Genomic DNA, 15,100 nt, shown 5'->3' on the forward strand with positions numbered 1-15,100 from the left:
AGGCCCGCTTTCGGCCGGGGCAGGGGAGGATCCAGCTTCCCCCCCCTCCCCCCCGCTCCCTCCCTCCCGGGCAGACCCCGAGGGGTCCCCTCCCCCCCGGCAAAAGTGGGACCGGCTTCCAAGGTGACGGAGGACTCCTGAGAACGTGCGCCCGGGCAGGAAGTCCAGGCTGCCTCGGGACGGAGGCTCGACTCAGAAAACGCGCGGGCGCCAAGCCCCCCAGGTGAGGTTGCCTCTGCGGGGGCTTCGGGGGACAAGGTCCGTCCGCCCCGCGCGCGCTCCGCGGGGTGGCTGGGGAGGCAGGCAGGAGCGGGGCGCGCGGGGTAGGCGGCCGCCCCCGGACGCCCAGGCCGGGCTCCCCCGCTCCCGCCGCCGCAGCAGGTGGGGGCCCGGCGGCCCGGGGGCGGGGCCCGGCTCGGGGCGGAGCCGCGGCGGCGGCGGCGGCGATCGCGGGGCGGTGCGGCCGGGGGCCGGAGCGGAGCCGGAGCCGGAGCCGGAGCCGCGAGCCGGAGCCGGAGCCGCGAGCCGGGCTGTCCGGGCGCCCGCGGGAGCTCGCGGCGCGCCGGGGTTGGGACCCGCCTGGCCGAGCGCGCCGGCGCCGCGACCGCAGACAAAGGCGTCTCTCGCGCCCGGGCCGCCGCGCTCTCTGGCTCTGCCTTGGGTAAGTGGCTCCCCCTCCGCTTTCTTTCTTCTCCCGCTGCCTGCCCCTCTCGGAGTTCTGTGGGTTCTGGAGAAGCCGGGCGAAGGGAAGAAATGCTACTTCCCCGCTCTCTCTGCACCCCCACCTCACCTTTATAAAAAAACCCAAACCCAACGGAAAACCAAGCAAATACCAAACTAGCGAGTTTCCGAGGGGGGGTTGTCTCCCGCGGGACCGACGCGGCCGCACTCAAGGACCCCTTTCCTCGGCCGACCGCGCGCGGGGGCTGTCCCTGGATCTGCGGTTCCGATGGGAAGGTTGCCACTGGGCGTCCCCGGGGGGTGTGTAGTGCAGGAGAATTTAGGGACCGGGTGCTGGGGGGGGGGGGGGAACCCCACCCCTGCGGGCAGTTCCGCGCGTTTGGGGGCTCCGAGGGGCGGTTCGTATTGCGAGTTCGAATTGGGATCTTGGTTGTGGGGTCTGCCCCAGTCCCCTAGCATCTTCTCCCCTAGCCGCCTTCGCGCTTCGTTCAGGGGTTACTATAGCGCCCCCCACGCCCCACCCGACTGAGGCTTCCACTCTGCCCCTCGCGGCCCCAGGGCGGGGGCTCGGGGTGCCCGGGAGAGCTGGGAGGGAGGGAGGCAGCCCCGCCGCTTTCTCCGGCAATCCCCAATCCCCAGCCCGAATCCGCTGGGGAGGGCGGGCAGCTGCCGGCAGCCGGTCGGGTTTGACCACGCAGCCCGGTCCTGGGCCAGCTCCCCCAGCCTCTTCCCCGGCTGCTCTCCACCGGAAAGCAATCGGAAGCCCGGCTGGCGTTTGCTTTTGTTCTGCCCGCAACTCTCCAGAATCCGAGAAGCCTGGGTGGGCGGGTGGGGGCCGTTGCGGGAGCTTCAGGTGCAGCCCCGAAGTGACAAGTGGAGGCGGCAGCCGTTGCCCGCCCCTGGGTGGGGAATGGGTCCCGATCGCTAATCAATGCCCGAGAGCAGGCGGTGCGTCCGCGGCTCCGGAAAAAGCGCGCTGTGCGCGGCGGCCGCGCACTGTCACGCGCCTCTCCAGCACTCTCAAAAGCGCTACCTCGAGACGCGCATTTCCATTCATGGATCTCTGCCTGGGATTTGACTAACGTCACCTCTGCCCGAGTTCTCTGAGGAGCGAGCGTCTACCACTATGAGATTTAATAGCCATTTACAGGGGGCCTACTATGTGCAAGGCAGCAGTCCTAGGATCGTCTTAATTTAAAGGTATTTATTGAGCATCTACTAGGTACGAAGTAGATGTGTTACAAACATTTCAATTTAGCAGATATTTATTGAGTGCTTCCTGTTTTCAAGGTAGTTGTGCTGTGACCTTATTTTAATAGGTATCTCCTGAACACCTTGTGTGTACAAAGGTTTTGTGTGTCTGTGTGTGTGTGTGTGTGTGTGTGTGTGTGTGTGTGTTTTCTGAAGGATTGCCCAGCCTACTTTTAGGAGACATATGGAAACAGAGGAGAGAATGTGTCTTTGGACCCTTCAGTCTTCAGTTCCTTTAGTAGCCTACATTTTACCCTTTCTGGACTGCTTGTCATGTGGGGTAGGAAGAGCTTGTCTTCTATACTAGAGCTTGATGGGTTGGAGGGGAGCAGGGCAGGATAATGCAAAGGCCTACTCTGGGACCCCTTTCCAATTCACTTTATTTACATGGCCAGGGGCTTGGGGTGGGGGAGAGGTTGTCAATTCCTTTGTGCAAAGCACCATGCTAGTTAGTTACTGCAATGAATTAAAGGTTAATAGGGCAAAGTCCTGATAGTCAAAGGGATAGACAATCAGTGGTGAGGACAGAAAGACAGACAAATGGACAACCAACTAAATAAACCATGAAGGGGGTGGCAGAAGGCACAAAGATAGGTCCAGCCTGGACCTTCCAACTCCTAGTTCCAAATTGGTGACAACAGGTGGGGTGAGGATATCTTTAAAATCCCGTCATTTGGGTGGCTAGGGGCTAAGTGAAAGAATCAAATGGTCTGAGGGTCCTTCCTGCTAAGAGATATGATGACTCTATTACTCTGATCATCTTGGGATCCTGACACGCACTGGAATATCCAGATTGTCAAGAAAACTGTGGGCCATCAGTCTCTTGGCAAATATTTGAGCACTTATGTTTCATTTAGGCTGCTATCAGGGAGATATAATCTAAGATGTAGTCTTTGTCATAAAGGACTTTTTTTTTTTTTAGTGTTTATTTATTTTTGAGAGAGAGACACAGAGTGTGAATGGAGGAGGGGCAGAGAGAGAGGGAGAGAGAGAATCCAAAGCAGGCTCCAGGCTCCGAACTGTCAGCACAGAGCCCAACTCAGGGCTTGAACCCACCAACTGTGAGATCATGACCTGAGCTAAAGTTGGGCGTTTAACCGACTAGGCCACCCAGGCACCCCAGTCATGAAGGACTTAACAGAGTTCTTGAGACAAACACATAAAAAGACTGCTTGCACAGCAAACTTGAAAAGCCAGGAGCAAATTCCTCCTAGAATTTAATGTCAAAAAAAGTTCTGTGCTCATGGTGTTGTGGCTTTCCTCTTCTCGGATGGTGAGAACTGCTCTATGTCTAGTGTGTTCATCTTTCTGCCTTGGGCTCCAGCAATTCCTGGGCACTGCTTGATCCCAGCTTCTTGGTACAGTGCTCTTTTTCTTCCCAAATTATCTCCAGTTTCCCTCTTAAATTCTTTTTATTGTTATTATTTTAATGTCTATTTATTTTTGAGAAGAGAGAGACAGAGCATGAGCGGGGGAGGAGTGAGAAAGAGGGAGACACAGAATCCGAAGCAGGCTCCAGGCTCCAAGCTGTCAGCACAGAGCCGGCCACGGGGCTCGAACTCACGGACCGTGAGATCACGACCTGAGCCGAGGTCGGACGCTTAGCTGACTGAGCCACCCAGGCGCCCCTCTCTTAAATTCTTTTTAAACAACAGTATCATATTTTTTGTTATGAACTCCAAAGCCCCCCCTCAAATCCTTCCTGAAAGGAGGCCCATTATAAAAGATACATAGGAAATGTGATAAGCACTAGGTGAGTGGCTTCAGGCCTCCTTTACCTAAGAGAAGAGCAGAGGAAAACCCCACAGGGGCCGAAATCAGGAATGTACAGAGAAAACAAAAACTGACCTTGCGAGATGGAATAGGATTCACAGGGGCAGAAGAGACTTCAAACCAAGGCTTCCTCCCAAATTGAGAAAAATGGTGTAAGCAGAGGTGTGAAGGGAAACAAGCCAGTAGTTTGATCCTTCTTCATCTAGAATAGTTTCCATTCATTCAACAAAGAAATGCTGCCTGAGCATTTTACTCTGTGTCCAGGACTCTGCTGGGTGTGGGGGGTGCTGGGCTCCACCCGGCACAGTTTGGGGTTCCCTGTGATCTCAGGGCCGGCGAGGACCTTTGTCTCCTGTTCACTGCTGGGATGGTGCTGGATCCCTGCCATTCTTTCGAGCATTCCTGGCGTTTTTTCACCTGAGCTGAACTTGATTGTAATCTTCTCCAAGGCTAAGAATGTGACTTCTTTTTTTCTCTCTGCATCCCTCCCTCCCTGCAGGCTGAGGCTTATCTGTAGAGGACATTTATCTCAGGACATTGTCTCGCCCACTTCACCGTTTCCCTACCTCATCCGGGCCCATTATTGCTTCCTTTGCGCTTACCACTTTCAGCTGCTCAGAGCCTTTCCCTGTATGGAAACTCAGGGGAAAAACAATCTGTCATCAGTCACTTTCTCTTGAAGATGAATGTAGGTCACTGTCCTCTCTTCCGGGGGGTCTTTGTGCTGTAAGCCTCATTGGAATGAAAGGCTTTGTCCGCCGGGAGAGGATTTCAGGCACAGGCAAGTGGGTGTTGGAGGTGATTGGGGAGGCAAAATCCCCTTCCTGGTGCTCCTGAGATGATGCTACACCTCCTTGTGTAGCCACTCTTGGCAAGGGTCTCTGCAGTCCCGTGTGACCCATGAAAATCTGGAGCCTTCCATGCTTCATATCATGGTGTGGTGGCTAAAGTCAGATCGCCGCCCCGCCTCAACTGTCTGTCAACCTGGCCTTTGCCTGCTCTAGTGTTTAAAGGTTAATCGTTTTCCAAGCAGAATCCTTGCTTCTTTACCTGTCTATACATGCCCACTATTTTAAGGCAGAGATTCTCAGCCTGAGTGCTATCGATGTTGTGAGCTGAATAATTTTTTGGTCACGGGAAACTGCCCTGTGCATTGTAGAACGTTTATCGGTATCCCTGGCCTCTACCCAGCAGATACCAGTAGCGTGCCCTCCCCCACCCCAAATTGTGACAGTCAAAAATGTCTCTGGTTGTTGCTGGATGTCCCCTGAGAAGCAAAATCACTCTTGATTGAGAACCACTGTTTGTTTTGTTTTTAATGTTTATTTCTTTTTGAGAGAGACAGGGAGAGACAGAGACAGTGGGAGGAGAGGAGGGGCAGAGAGAGAGAGAGAGAGAGAGAGAGAGAGAGAGAGAGAGAAACACAGAATCCGAAGCATTCTTTGCTGAGCTGTCAGCACAGAGCCTGACACGGGGTTCGAACTCATGAGCGGTGAGGTCGTGACCTGGGCCAAAGTTGGATGCTCAACCGACTCAGCCACCCAGGCACTGAGAACCACTGTTTTAAGGGGTATTAGTTAATACATACCATTCTGTATAACTTCCTACTTTTCTGGGAGAGGCCTGATTTAATGTAACTTGGTTCTTTTTGGTCAAGGTGACTTAGTAAATGTGAAGTTAACTTTGTAGAACTTTCCATATGAATAATTTCATAAGTCAGCGAAGCATCTCTTGTCATCTCACATAGTCGAATCTGCCCATTATGTTAAGTCAATCTTTTGAGGCAAAAAAAAAAAAAAAAGCAAAACTCAAATTCTTCCCCTAGCACGTGGCTGATTAATATGCCAGAAATATGGGTAGCAGAACCGCCACAGGGAGCTACCATTGCCCACAGGGTCGTCCCAGCTGCTGCTTGGGCAGTGGCTGGTGAGCAGCATTGGGGAGGGAGGCGGGGAGAGGATCCAGTTCTGATGGGACAGGATGCTTATGTAATTTGAGGGTCACCTTTAAGGAAAAGACAAGATGACCAGATGACAGCGTTGCTGGGGCATTGGAAGGGTCCTGTGCAAGAGGGGTTTCAGTTTCATTAGCTTTAAGTGAAGCTGTCTCTGGAAAGATTTGAGGAGCCACGGGACAGCTGTGGCCGCAGGGATAGGAAGGTAGAGACTTGCCTCTACCGATGATGGCAGGAGCTAAGGGAAGCTTGTCAAAGACTTGGCATGCCTAGAGAGCATGGATCAGGATGGAATTGCTAAATGCAGGGTGGCCTGTGCTTCTGTTACCGTTTGTCCTCAGAAGTAGACTTTCAGAGCTTCGGCGACTCTGGGTCAGCATTAGCATCAGCAGCATCTTTGTAGGATGGAACCTGGGGCAAGGTTGGTTCAAGTTTAGCAGGAAGCTGTGTGAGCTCCCTTCGTGGACAGAAGTAACTTCATGCACATTGTAAGTGAGGTTGGCCGAGTGCCCAAGTTTATTGATTCAGAAAGCGAATGAAACTCTTTTTCAGTATATTATAATGGTATGTGGAGAGTTTACCATAAGATTTCATTGATTCAGCCTTCTTTTTTGGAATACCCAAGACTGGGATGAGACTTCTCCTTGCATTGCAACAGGCTAGGTAGGAAATACCTTTTGGGGGCGGGGGGAGGCAAGTAATCAAACTACTTGAAAACTTAATAAAACAAACCAAAACAAAAATCCCTATATTTCAGACTTTTCATTCATTCACAATCTTTTTCCCTAATTTAAATCGACCTACCTTCAGTGAGGAATAGAACGTGCTATGATTATTGCCATAGTATGTAAATGGGCCTGGTTGTATGTGAAACTGAACTGTCAATATGTCAGTGTCTAGAGTTAACAAAAATAAAAAGACTCGCTACGAGAAGATTTATTATAGGAGGGATTTTTAAAAAAATACCTGGTTTTCCATTTGTGTTTACATGGATTTGATTTTTACAAAGTTTTTCAAGAGTCAAGACCTGTTTGGAGATTTTGGGTCAAATCTACACACAATCACAGAGCTTAAAGCTGCAAGGGATTTGGGGGATCAGTGAGCAGTGAGCAGCTCTCCTTGTGTCATTGAATGCACGGAGAAACTGAGGCTGAGAGAAGTTAGGTGGCTTGCCAGGGTTGCACAAAGGTTACTGCTAAGCTTGGGTTCGGGGTGAAGAGTTTGCGCCGTCCCCTTTGACACTCATTGTGACTGAAAAATTGTTCTGACTTCCTGGTTGCCAGCGCGTGTTAGTGGAGGGAGGTCCTGGCAGGAAGAGTCAGTCTCCGGGTCATCTAATCCTGGTGGAACTAATCATTAATTCACACTGATTTCACCTATGCCAAAGGTATGTGTGCATATGAGTTGTACTGAAAAGAACCAGGAGAAAGCGCCAACAGTTGACTTAGTGAAATGAGATTATTTGACAAACCTTCTTATGTACAGCACAGTGACTACACTTAATAATACTGTGTTGTGTATTGGAAAGTTGTTTTGTTAAGGGAGTAGAACGTAAAAGTTCTCACCACGAGAAAAAAATATTTGTAACTGTGTGTGGTGGTGGATGTTAATTCGACTTATTGTGGTGGTCATTTCACAGTATATACAAATATTGAATCATTACATTGTACACCTGAAACTAATATAATGTTATATGCCAATTATATCTCAATAAAGTTTTTTAAATTAAAAAAAACCTTCCTTTAATGCTCTTTGATAATGGCCTTATAGTAAATAATTAGAAAAAAAAAAACATTTATTTCCCTATTTAGAAAAGTACTATATATGCATTATGAGAAGTAGCAAGAAAAATTTTAAAACCCTACCATGATCCTTTGACCCAATCATATTTTTGCTATGCTTTAGTGTTTTTTCCCTCAGCTCAAGTTTTAAACACAATTGAGATCATACTGTACATATGATCGTAATTCATATCTTTTTAGTTAATATTATAACAATTTCCATGTTTTTACAAACTCTTTGTAAACATAACTTTAAAGAAATTTTTTTCACTTTATTTTAGAGAGAGAGAGAAGGGGAGAGGGGCAGAAGGGGAGAGAGAGAAAGAGAGAGAGAGGGAATCTTAATTAGGCTCCACATTACGCATGGAGCCCATCATGGGGCTTGATTCCATGACCCTGGGATCATGACTGGAGCCAAAACCAAGAGTCGGATGCTCAATGGACTGAGCCATCCAGGCACCCCAGTTAAACATAACTTTTAAAGGCTACACAATTCAATATTAGTGAATATCATTTGCTCCCAGTTTCTCACTGCTGTATCATTGCTGTGAGCAACTTTGTGTCCATACTTTTTCTACAATTTGGATTGTTTTCTTGGTATACATTTCCAGGTAGTGAAACTACTCAACCAAGAGTGGAATGTACCATGCTAACCAATTGCATTCCAAAAATGGAAATGATTTTACCACATCGTTGGTAGCATAGGGTATTTGATTTTTTAAGAATTATCAATTTGATAAGTGGAAAATATGTCACTATTGCTTTCACTTGCATTTTGGTTACCACTATAGCTAAACATTTCTCTGTAATATTACCTGTTTGTATCTTTTGTTAATTATCTGTTTTTCTGTTTGGGGTTAGTGGTTTAAGAAATTGATCTGCATATATAAAACCCATTTTTTAAAAGGAAAGACAAACTTTTGAGCTTCTGGATATCCTATGAAGAGTTCTGTCCAACCCTAATGTTCCACAGTTCCAACGTTTCCAGTTTTGTGTTTTAGGCTAAACTCTTTTCATCCATAGTGGTGAAGCTGCCTGTTGAGTTCCTGAAGTAAGGTTGGGTGGACAGGGAGCTCGATCCCCTTGGTATCAGCCAACATACACGGAACACGGAGTCAGTGCTTCACAGTTGTTAACCCTCGGTTCTTACAACAGCTTGTGAAGTGGGAACTATTTTACTATATCCATTCACACATGAGGAGAGTGATGCACAGAAAGGTAAAATAACTGTAGTTGCATATTCTTTTTAAAAAGTTCTGATCAGGGACGCACTGGGTGGCTCAGTCGGTTAAGCGACTGACTTCGGCTCAGGTCATGATCTCGTGGTGAGTTCCAGCCCCGCATTGGGGTCTGTGCTGATGGCTCAGAGCCTGGAGCCTGTTTCGGATTCTGTGACTCCCTCTCTCTCTCTCTCTCTGCCCTTCTCTGACTCGTCCTCTGTCTCTCTTACTCTCAAAAATAAATAAAACATAAAAAAAATTAAAAATGATTATAAAATAAAAAGTTCTGATCCCCAAAAGTTCTAAGAACCAATGTGTTCTCCGCACACATTCAAGCAATTCTTGGACACTAGCTGGCTGTCCTATGGTTCTACTCAATTCTGACTTACCTACCCGGAGATAGCATCAGCTTCCACAGGATATGAGCTCAGTCTCACAAGACTACCTTCCACCTCAGAAGCCAATTGCAAGCCCAGCTTGTCACCTCTGTTTCTGAGTGACTGGCTGTAAATCAGAAGTTCCCCCTACCCGCTCCTTGGCTTCAGTTAATTTGCTGGAATGGCTCAGAACTCAGGAAACCTGTTGACTCACTGGATTACTGGTTTATTATGAAGGATATTAAAGAGTATGAATCAACAGCCAGATGAAGAGATACATAGGGTGAGGTCCCAAACAAAAGAGTTTCTCGTTGAGTTTGGGGCCAGGCACAGTGATTAATATGGAAGCGTTCAGATTCCCCAAATGGAAGCTCTCTGAACTCCTTCCGTTTGGAATTTTACAGAGGTTGCATTACATAGTCATGATAGGTTAAATCATTGGCCATTGGTGATTGATTCAACCTCCAGCCCCTCTCCCCTACTTGGAAGTCAGGGAGTAGGACTGAAAGTTCCATCCCTGTATTCGTGGTTAGTTCTCTTGGCAACCAGCCCCTAGTCTTAGGTACTTTCCAAGAGTCACCTGTTTAACACATACCCAGGTGTGGCAAAGAGTGGGGCTTTTTGTGAGTACCAAGAGACCTATTTCACCTTTTTGGCTCGCTGTGATTTCAGGAACTGAGGACAGAGGCTAAATATTATGAAAAAAGATGTTCCCATTGCTCTTCTAGCTCAGGAAATTCCCAAGGTTTGAGGGGCTGTGAACCAGGAACTGTGGCTGTAGATGAAGACCAACTATGTGTGAGAAATAGGCTTTGGTCATCTGAATTGCCAAATACGTATTTCCTATAAATCACAATATTGCACCTTTTAACCGCTGTTATTCTACCTCTGGATCTTCATTAAGGTGACCTGCCTCAGTGGTGTAGTTGGTCTTTGAGGGAGCTGAGCTTAGGGTTATTAGCAACTTCCTCTGAACTCCCTTGCCTATTTCTGGGAGAACTTTGTATTGCAAGGTCATTTTACTGTCTTAAATTTCCTTACTATATTTTTAATGTCTCTTACCCTCTTTCCTGTACTTTCCACCTTTTTTATATCTCTTAGCTACATTCTGATAGTTCTTCTGACCTATCTTCTAAATCACACCGTGTCTCTTCAGCTATATCTAATCTGCAGATAAATCCATCTCTCACATTGTTAATTTGAGTTACTGAATATCAATTCTAGAATTTCTAGTTCTTTTTCTAGATCTTTAATGGTACTTTTATATAGTTCCTATTTCCTTGTTTTGAACTCTTTAAGCCCAATTTGAATCTCCATGAGCATAGTAAGTACAGTTGTTTTCCATTTTGTGTGTCATAATTTTTCCATCTGGAATACTTACGCAGCTGTTTTTTCCGTCTGTGATTTGTTCTGATTATCATGCTGGTTCATATTATGTTATATCTCCTTATGTGCCTGATTATCTTTGAATGTGTGCTAGATATTGTTTTGAAGAAATATTTGCATGAATATCAGCTCATCAATTTTAAGATGTATTTTTCGTCACCCTTTAATCTCTGAAATTCAGATGTGATTTACAGTTGACAGAGTCCTACATTTATAGGTGGTACCTAAAATAGTAGGTACCTAACATTTTTTCTTTTTCTTTTTCACCAGTACCTGAAATAGTAGTGCAGTCATATAATTAGTGATATTTAAGATTGATGAAATGCAGTAATTTGAGGCTTTGAGTGGTGCTGATAAAAATGACAGTTCTAGAGAGGATTTTAAATAGCTTCTTCAGGCTTTTTGGGGTACCAGCAATTCTGGATCAATCTGGGGACTTGAGATTTTCTAGCCCACCCACATCACATGAAATCAGACCAGTTTGTTTTTGTTTTCTCTTATTCCTAGGGTCCCAACCATAAGTATAAAGTGGTTACCAGGTCTTAACCCTAGGGATGCCCTGGCCCCCTGACCCTATAAGGCTGCCAGAAGGGCTGCTCTGCTTCCTCCCTTCGTCTGACTGGATTAACAGTCCCTCTGATCGGGTAAAAGTGGCCCCTCATCCCCAGGCCCACATCTTTGGACCTCCTTCTCCCAGATCTTACATTCGAAGACCCTCCCCATCCTGTTAGCTCTTCTGTGCTTTTAGGAGAGATTTTTTAAAAACTATTTTGTCCATATTTCTCTGTTGTGTTCATTGGGAAGTTTAGTTCAAACTACCCAGTTCACCACTGCCGGGAAGGAGGCAGAAGTGAGTCTGAACTACCTTAGAGACGGACAGGAGAGGAGCACAAAACAGCTGCTGCCCTTTGCCTGCCCATGACCAGAGAACTTTCTCCACCACTCCCAGTATGTCCTGGTCACAGCTGGAAAGCCAAGGTTGGGATGAATACATTCCTGCAAAGGCCCAAGCTAAATGTAGATGTATTTCCCTACATAGATGAAACTAATCCTTCAGGCTTTTCCTAATAAGGCAGGTGACCTGGCAGTGAAAGCTGTTGCAGGAATGGCATCTGGAGCCCCATCAGTCATCAGTCTCCATCTGGCTTCTTCCTTCTCGTCCACACCGGCCCCCAGAAAGATGTGAATTTAGGACCAAAGGCCATAGTAAGGGAAGAAGATGCTTTCTATTCCAGCAACTGTTAAGAAGTAAGACAAGTAGACTGTGTTTTAGCTAGGTGAGATTTCTTCCATTCGACATGGTGCCTAACAATTCTATATGGGAAGCAGAATTTTCACCCATGGCCAGGGCTAGTCCTTGTGGAGACTAAACTATTCGTGTCCAGGCTCAGGAGTCGGGGTGGCCCTTCTGGGGACTCGTGTGGAATCTAACGCTTCAAAAGAAGCTTATGTAATCCTTTCTGGCTTTTAGAAGTCACATGCTTTTCCATGTGTTCTCAGGCTCACTAGCCAAATGTATTTCCCCCCTACCTTCCTCCAACTCTCAGAGTTGTTTTTCCCAACTTTCCTAAAGCCAGAGCGTTTTACGGTGAAAAAAACACAATGTGCTAAGTTTGAAAAGGTTGGGCAGAGAGGCATGGAATGGTGGGAATCCCTCTCCACCACCTTACTCCACTTACTTTCCCAGAGCATCCATTGCCTTGTTTTAAAGGAGGCTGTTATTTTTATTTGGGGGGACCTTTCTCCCTGGGGAACCTCAGAGCTGTCCTCTCAGAAAATTGTCATCAGCCCAGGAAACCACAAGTCAACTCTCACTCTTCAGGTGTGTAGCTGTTGGGTAAAGCAAAGATCCCTACTGTGCCAGTAGGGATCTGCCCCTCTGGAAAGGGCTTGTTTCACGGGAGGGTATCCCCACCAACTTTTGGGAGACCACTGTATACCGTGAGGCATTTTTGGTATTCCACGATGATTTATCCAGCTTATTTTTATTTTAATCTGATCGTAGTTCACCCATAGGAAAGATTATATATAATTCAGTCCACTCTTAGCCAGAAATAGAAATCCTCCAATTAGGCTTTAATAATCGTCCCTTAGAACAAATCTGTGGTTCCATTCTCAGGTAGTTCTAGATTGTGACTGATCCCTTTGGAAAAAACGATAAATGACTTAATTAATTTTGAAGAAGCAAATTTTCTATTCTCTCAGAAAATGTACCCTCCCATGATTATTTTTAGAGGCAGAATTACTATAAAGCCCCACCGGCCATAAGAATTTATGAACCATGATGTCTGAAAACTCTTCAGCCTGAAAGAAGTAAATTAATTCCTCCAGCATGATTCATGTCAGGTGCAAGTCCAAATTTCTTTTATTTATCAGTAACGTAGGCTCTTAAAGTTTTTTTTTTCTAAAGATTTGTAGGTATTTTGAGATCCATCAAGGCCTCAAAATTTCTATTGTCAGATTTCCCATTTATTTGAATTTAATTTTTTTCCAGCCGTTTTGAGACCATTTTGTCTGCTAATAGGAGATAATATGCTATGATTTCAGTAACATATGTGAGAACCACAGGGAGTTCAGACAAAGTTAGCCAAGCAAATCTCTATACTTGTCATAGAGACCAGCACATTGCCTTTTCTGTGTGGTGGCAATGGCACTTTTTACCAAATATTCAGACATTTTTAGACGACTCAGAGCAGCAAAGCATTATAGCACTTTCAGCAGGAAAAAAAAAAAAGAGAGAAATTCAGAAATAGAAAATGATTTTATTTGTAAGAGGAGAATCAGGAAGATGATTGTAGTAAACCACTTTGGAAGAGGAGGTGAGAAATACAGAACAATAGAGTAACTACACTTGACTGCTTTGAGCTTTCCAGATTGGAAGAGAGCAAAGGAGAAATGTCTTGACCATTATTACAGAGTTTTAATACCCATTGTGTAGGACTCGAAGGGGGCTTGAGCAGTCCCACCCATCTTCTATGTAATAAAGCCAGTGAAATGTGTGCCATCGAAATGACAAGAACCTTAGGATGTAGGAGTAAGGAGAGAGACCATTTTTTAACAGTGTGAGCGAGAGTATGTCTGGTAAATAGTCCTGGGCATGTCATGGCCTAAATAACTGTTCATTTTTTCTCTACGTTACCATATTCTTGAGCTGAATGGAGATTAAAGACAAATAAAAAAAACCTTGGGTCCTTGTTAATTTTGTTGGATGAAGGATGACAGGGAGTTATGTGTCCAATGTGAAAATGCTTTTAATTTATTAAATTGCTTTAGCTAATAGCTTAAAGTCTTGTTTTTAAATTTTTGCGTATACATTCATTCTTTAAAAGTTACTCAGTGAATTTGTTAATGCTGAAAACCCCTCTTTTTTTTATGAGCATTCTTTGAAAGTGAACCTGAAATGAATGTATGGAACAAGAGGAGATAAAAAAAAATCATTGACTTCTCTATTCCATTTTTCAGAAGCAGATCTGCAGAACCAAAGGTGTATTTATCAGTCTTCTCAGGGCTGACTTTTCTCTTATTTAACCAAAAACAATATGGTATTTTGCTCTACACTCCTGAATTCAAGAATTGGCTTCCATAGCATATTAAATAACCTTGTTCTGTTCCCCTTTCCTATTGGTAAGAAATAATAATAGCATTATTATTTAATTATCACCACTAAAAGCAATGTCAGATTTCAGTAATCTAAAACTGTATGGCCTTAAACTGAGATTATTTGAAATAAGATCTTTCCTCTCCAGTAATAGATACCTAGAAAAGAAGGTGTCTAGCTGTAGATAGAGGGGGTAGATTCAAGACCGTGTACATGTATAATTATGATCATGAACCAGTCTCCAGCTTTTTTCTGGAAGGATACATAAGCTGTTGTTAGTCGTGGTAAAGTAAGAAGCACCTGGGGATCGAGAGGGGTGAGGGAAGGCATTTTTTATTTTTATCTTATACCTTTTTATACTATTTAATTAAAACAACAAACACATTTTTATTTAGTAAGTAAATAAGGGGAAAATTAAGAAGGTGAGAGAAAGAAAAGAAGCCACTGTGTAGGATAGCCCATCAGTTCTGAATTTTATCTCTAGACGCCTTTCTCAGCAGAAATTCTGGTTTTTAGAAATCATCAGATCAAAATCGATAGGGACACATGCTCAGTAGGTCCTCCCCAGCTTTGTGTACCTTCTACTAGACAGCATTTTATCAAGCCCTCTCTGTAATGCTGGTGTTTTCTTTGTGCCTCCCAGTGGCCTGTCCAGTATGTTGGGTCTGTGTTATAGGATTCCCACTTGGCAGATGGGAAGCCTTGAGCTTGGGGAAGATGGGTGGCTTGTCTTATGCAACAGAATCACTACCTGGGAAGTCCAGAATTAGAAGCTGTGTTCAGTGTTCTTTTAACCCTAACTTTACTAGAAACTTTTTTTTTTTTTAAGCTTATTTCTTTTGAGAGAGAGAGGAGGGGCAGAGGGATAGGGAGAAAGAGAGAATCCCAAGCAGGATCCACGTTGTCAGCACAGAGCCCAACGCGGGGCTCGAACTCATGAACCGTGAGATCATGACCTGAGATGAAATCAAGAGTTGGATGCTTAACCCACCAACCCATCCTAGAAACTTTAATAGAAAGAACTTTACTATTGTTTCTGGACAGGCTTTTCTAAATGCTCCAAGCTGCCTCCTCTCTGT

The 15,100-nt window shown here is 45.4% G+C and overlaps 1 protein-coding gene across 2 annotated transcripts in view; it reads left to right on the forward strand.

Annotated features, from left to right (window-relative positions):
- Positions 1–462: 462 nt before the first annotated feature.
- MAPK4 (mitogen-activated protein kinase 4) overlaps positions 463–15,100 on the forward strand; it is a 150,799-nt gene continuing 136,161 nt past the window's right edge. For both annotated transcript variants that reach the window (XM_027068968.2, XM_027068969.2), the window contains exon 1: positions 463–661. The gene's annotated coding sequence lies outside the window, so the exon portion shown is untranslated. The remainder of the gene's footprint in view (positions 662–15,100) is intronic.

The sequence above is a fragment of the Acinonyx jubatus genome, chromosome D3, assembly GCF_027475565.1.
Source record: "Acinonyx jubatus isolate Ajub_Pintada_27869175 chromosome D3, VMU_Ajub_asm_v1.0, whole genome shotgun sequence".
NCBI lineage: Eukaryota > Metazoa > Chordata > Mammalia > Carnivora > Felidae > Acinonyx > Acinonyx jubatus.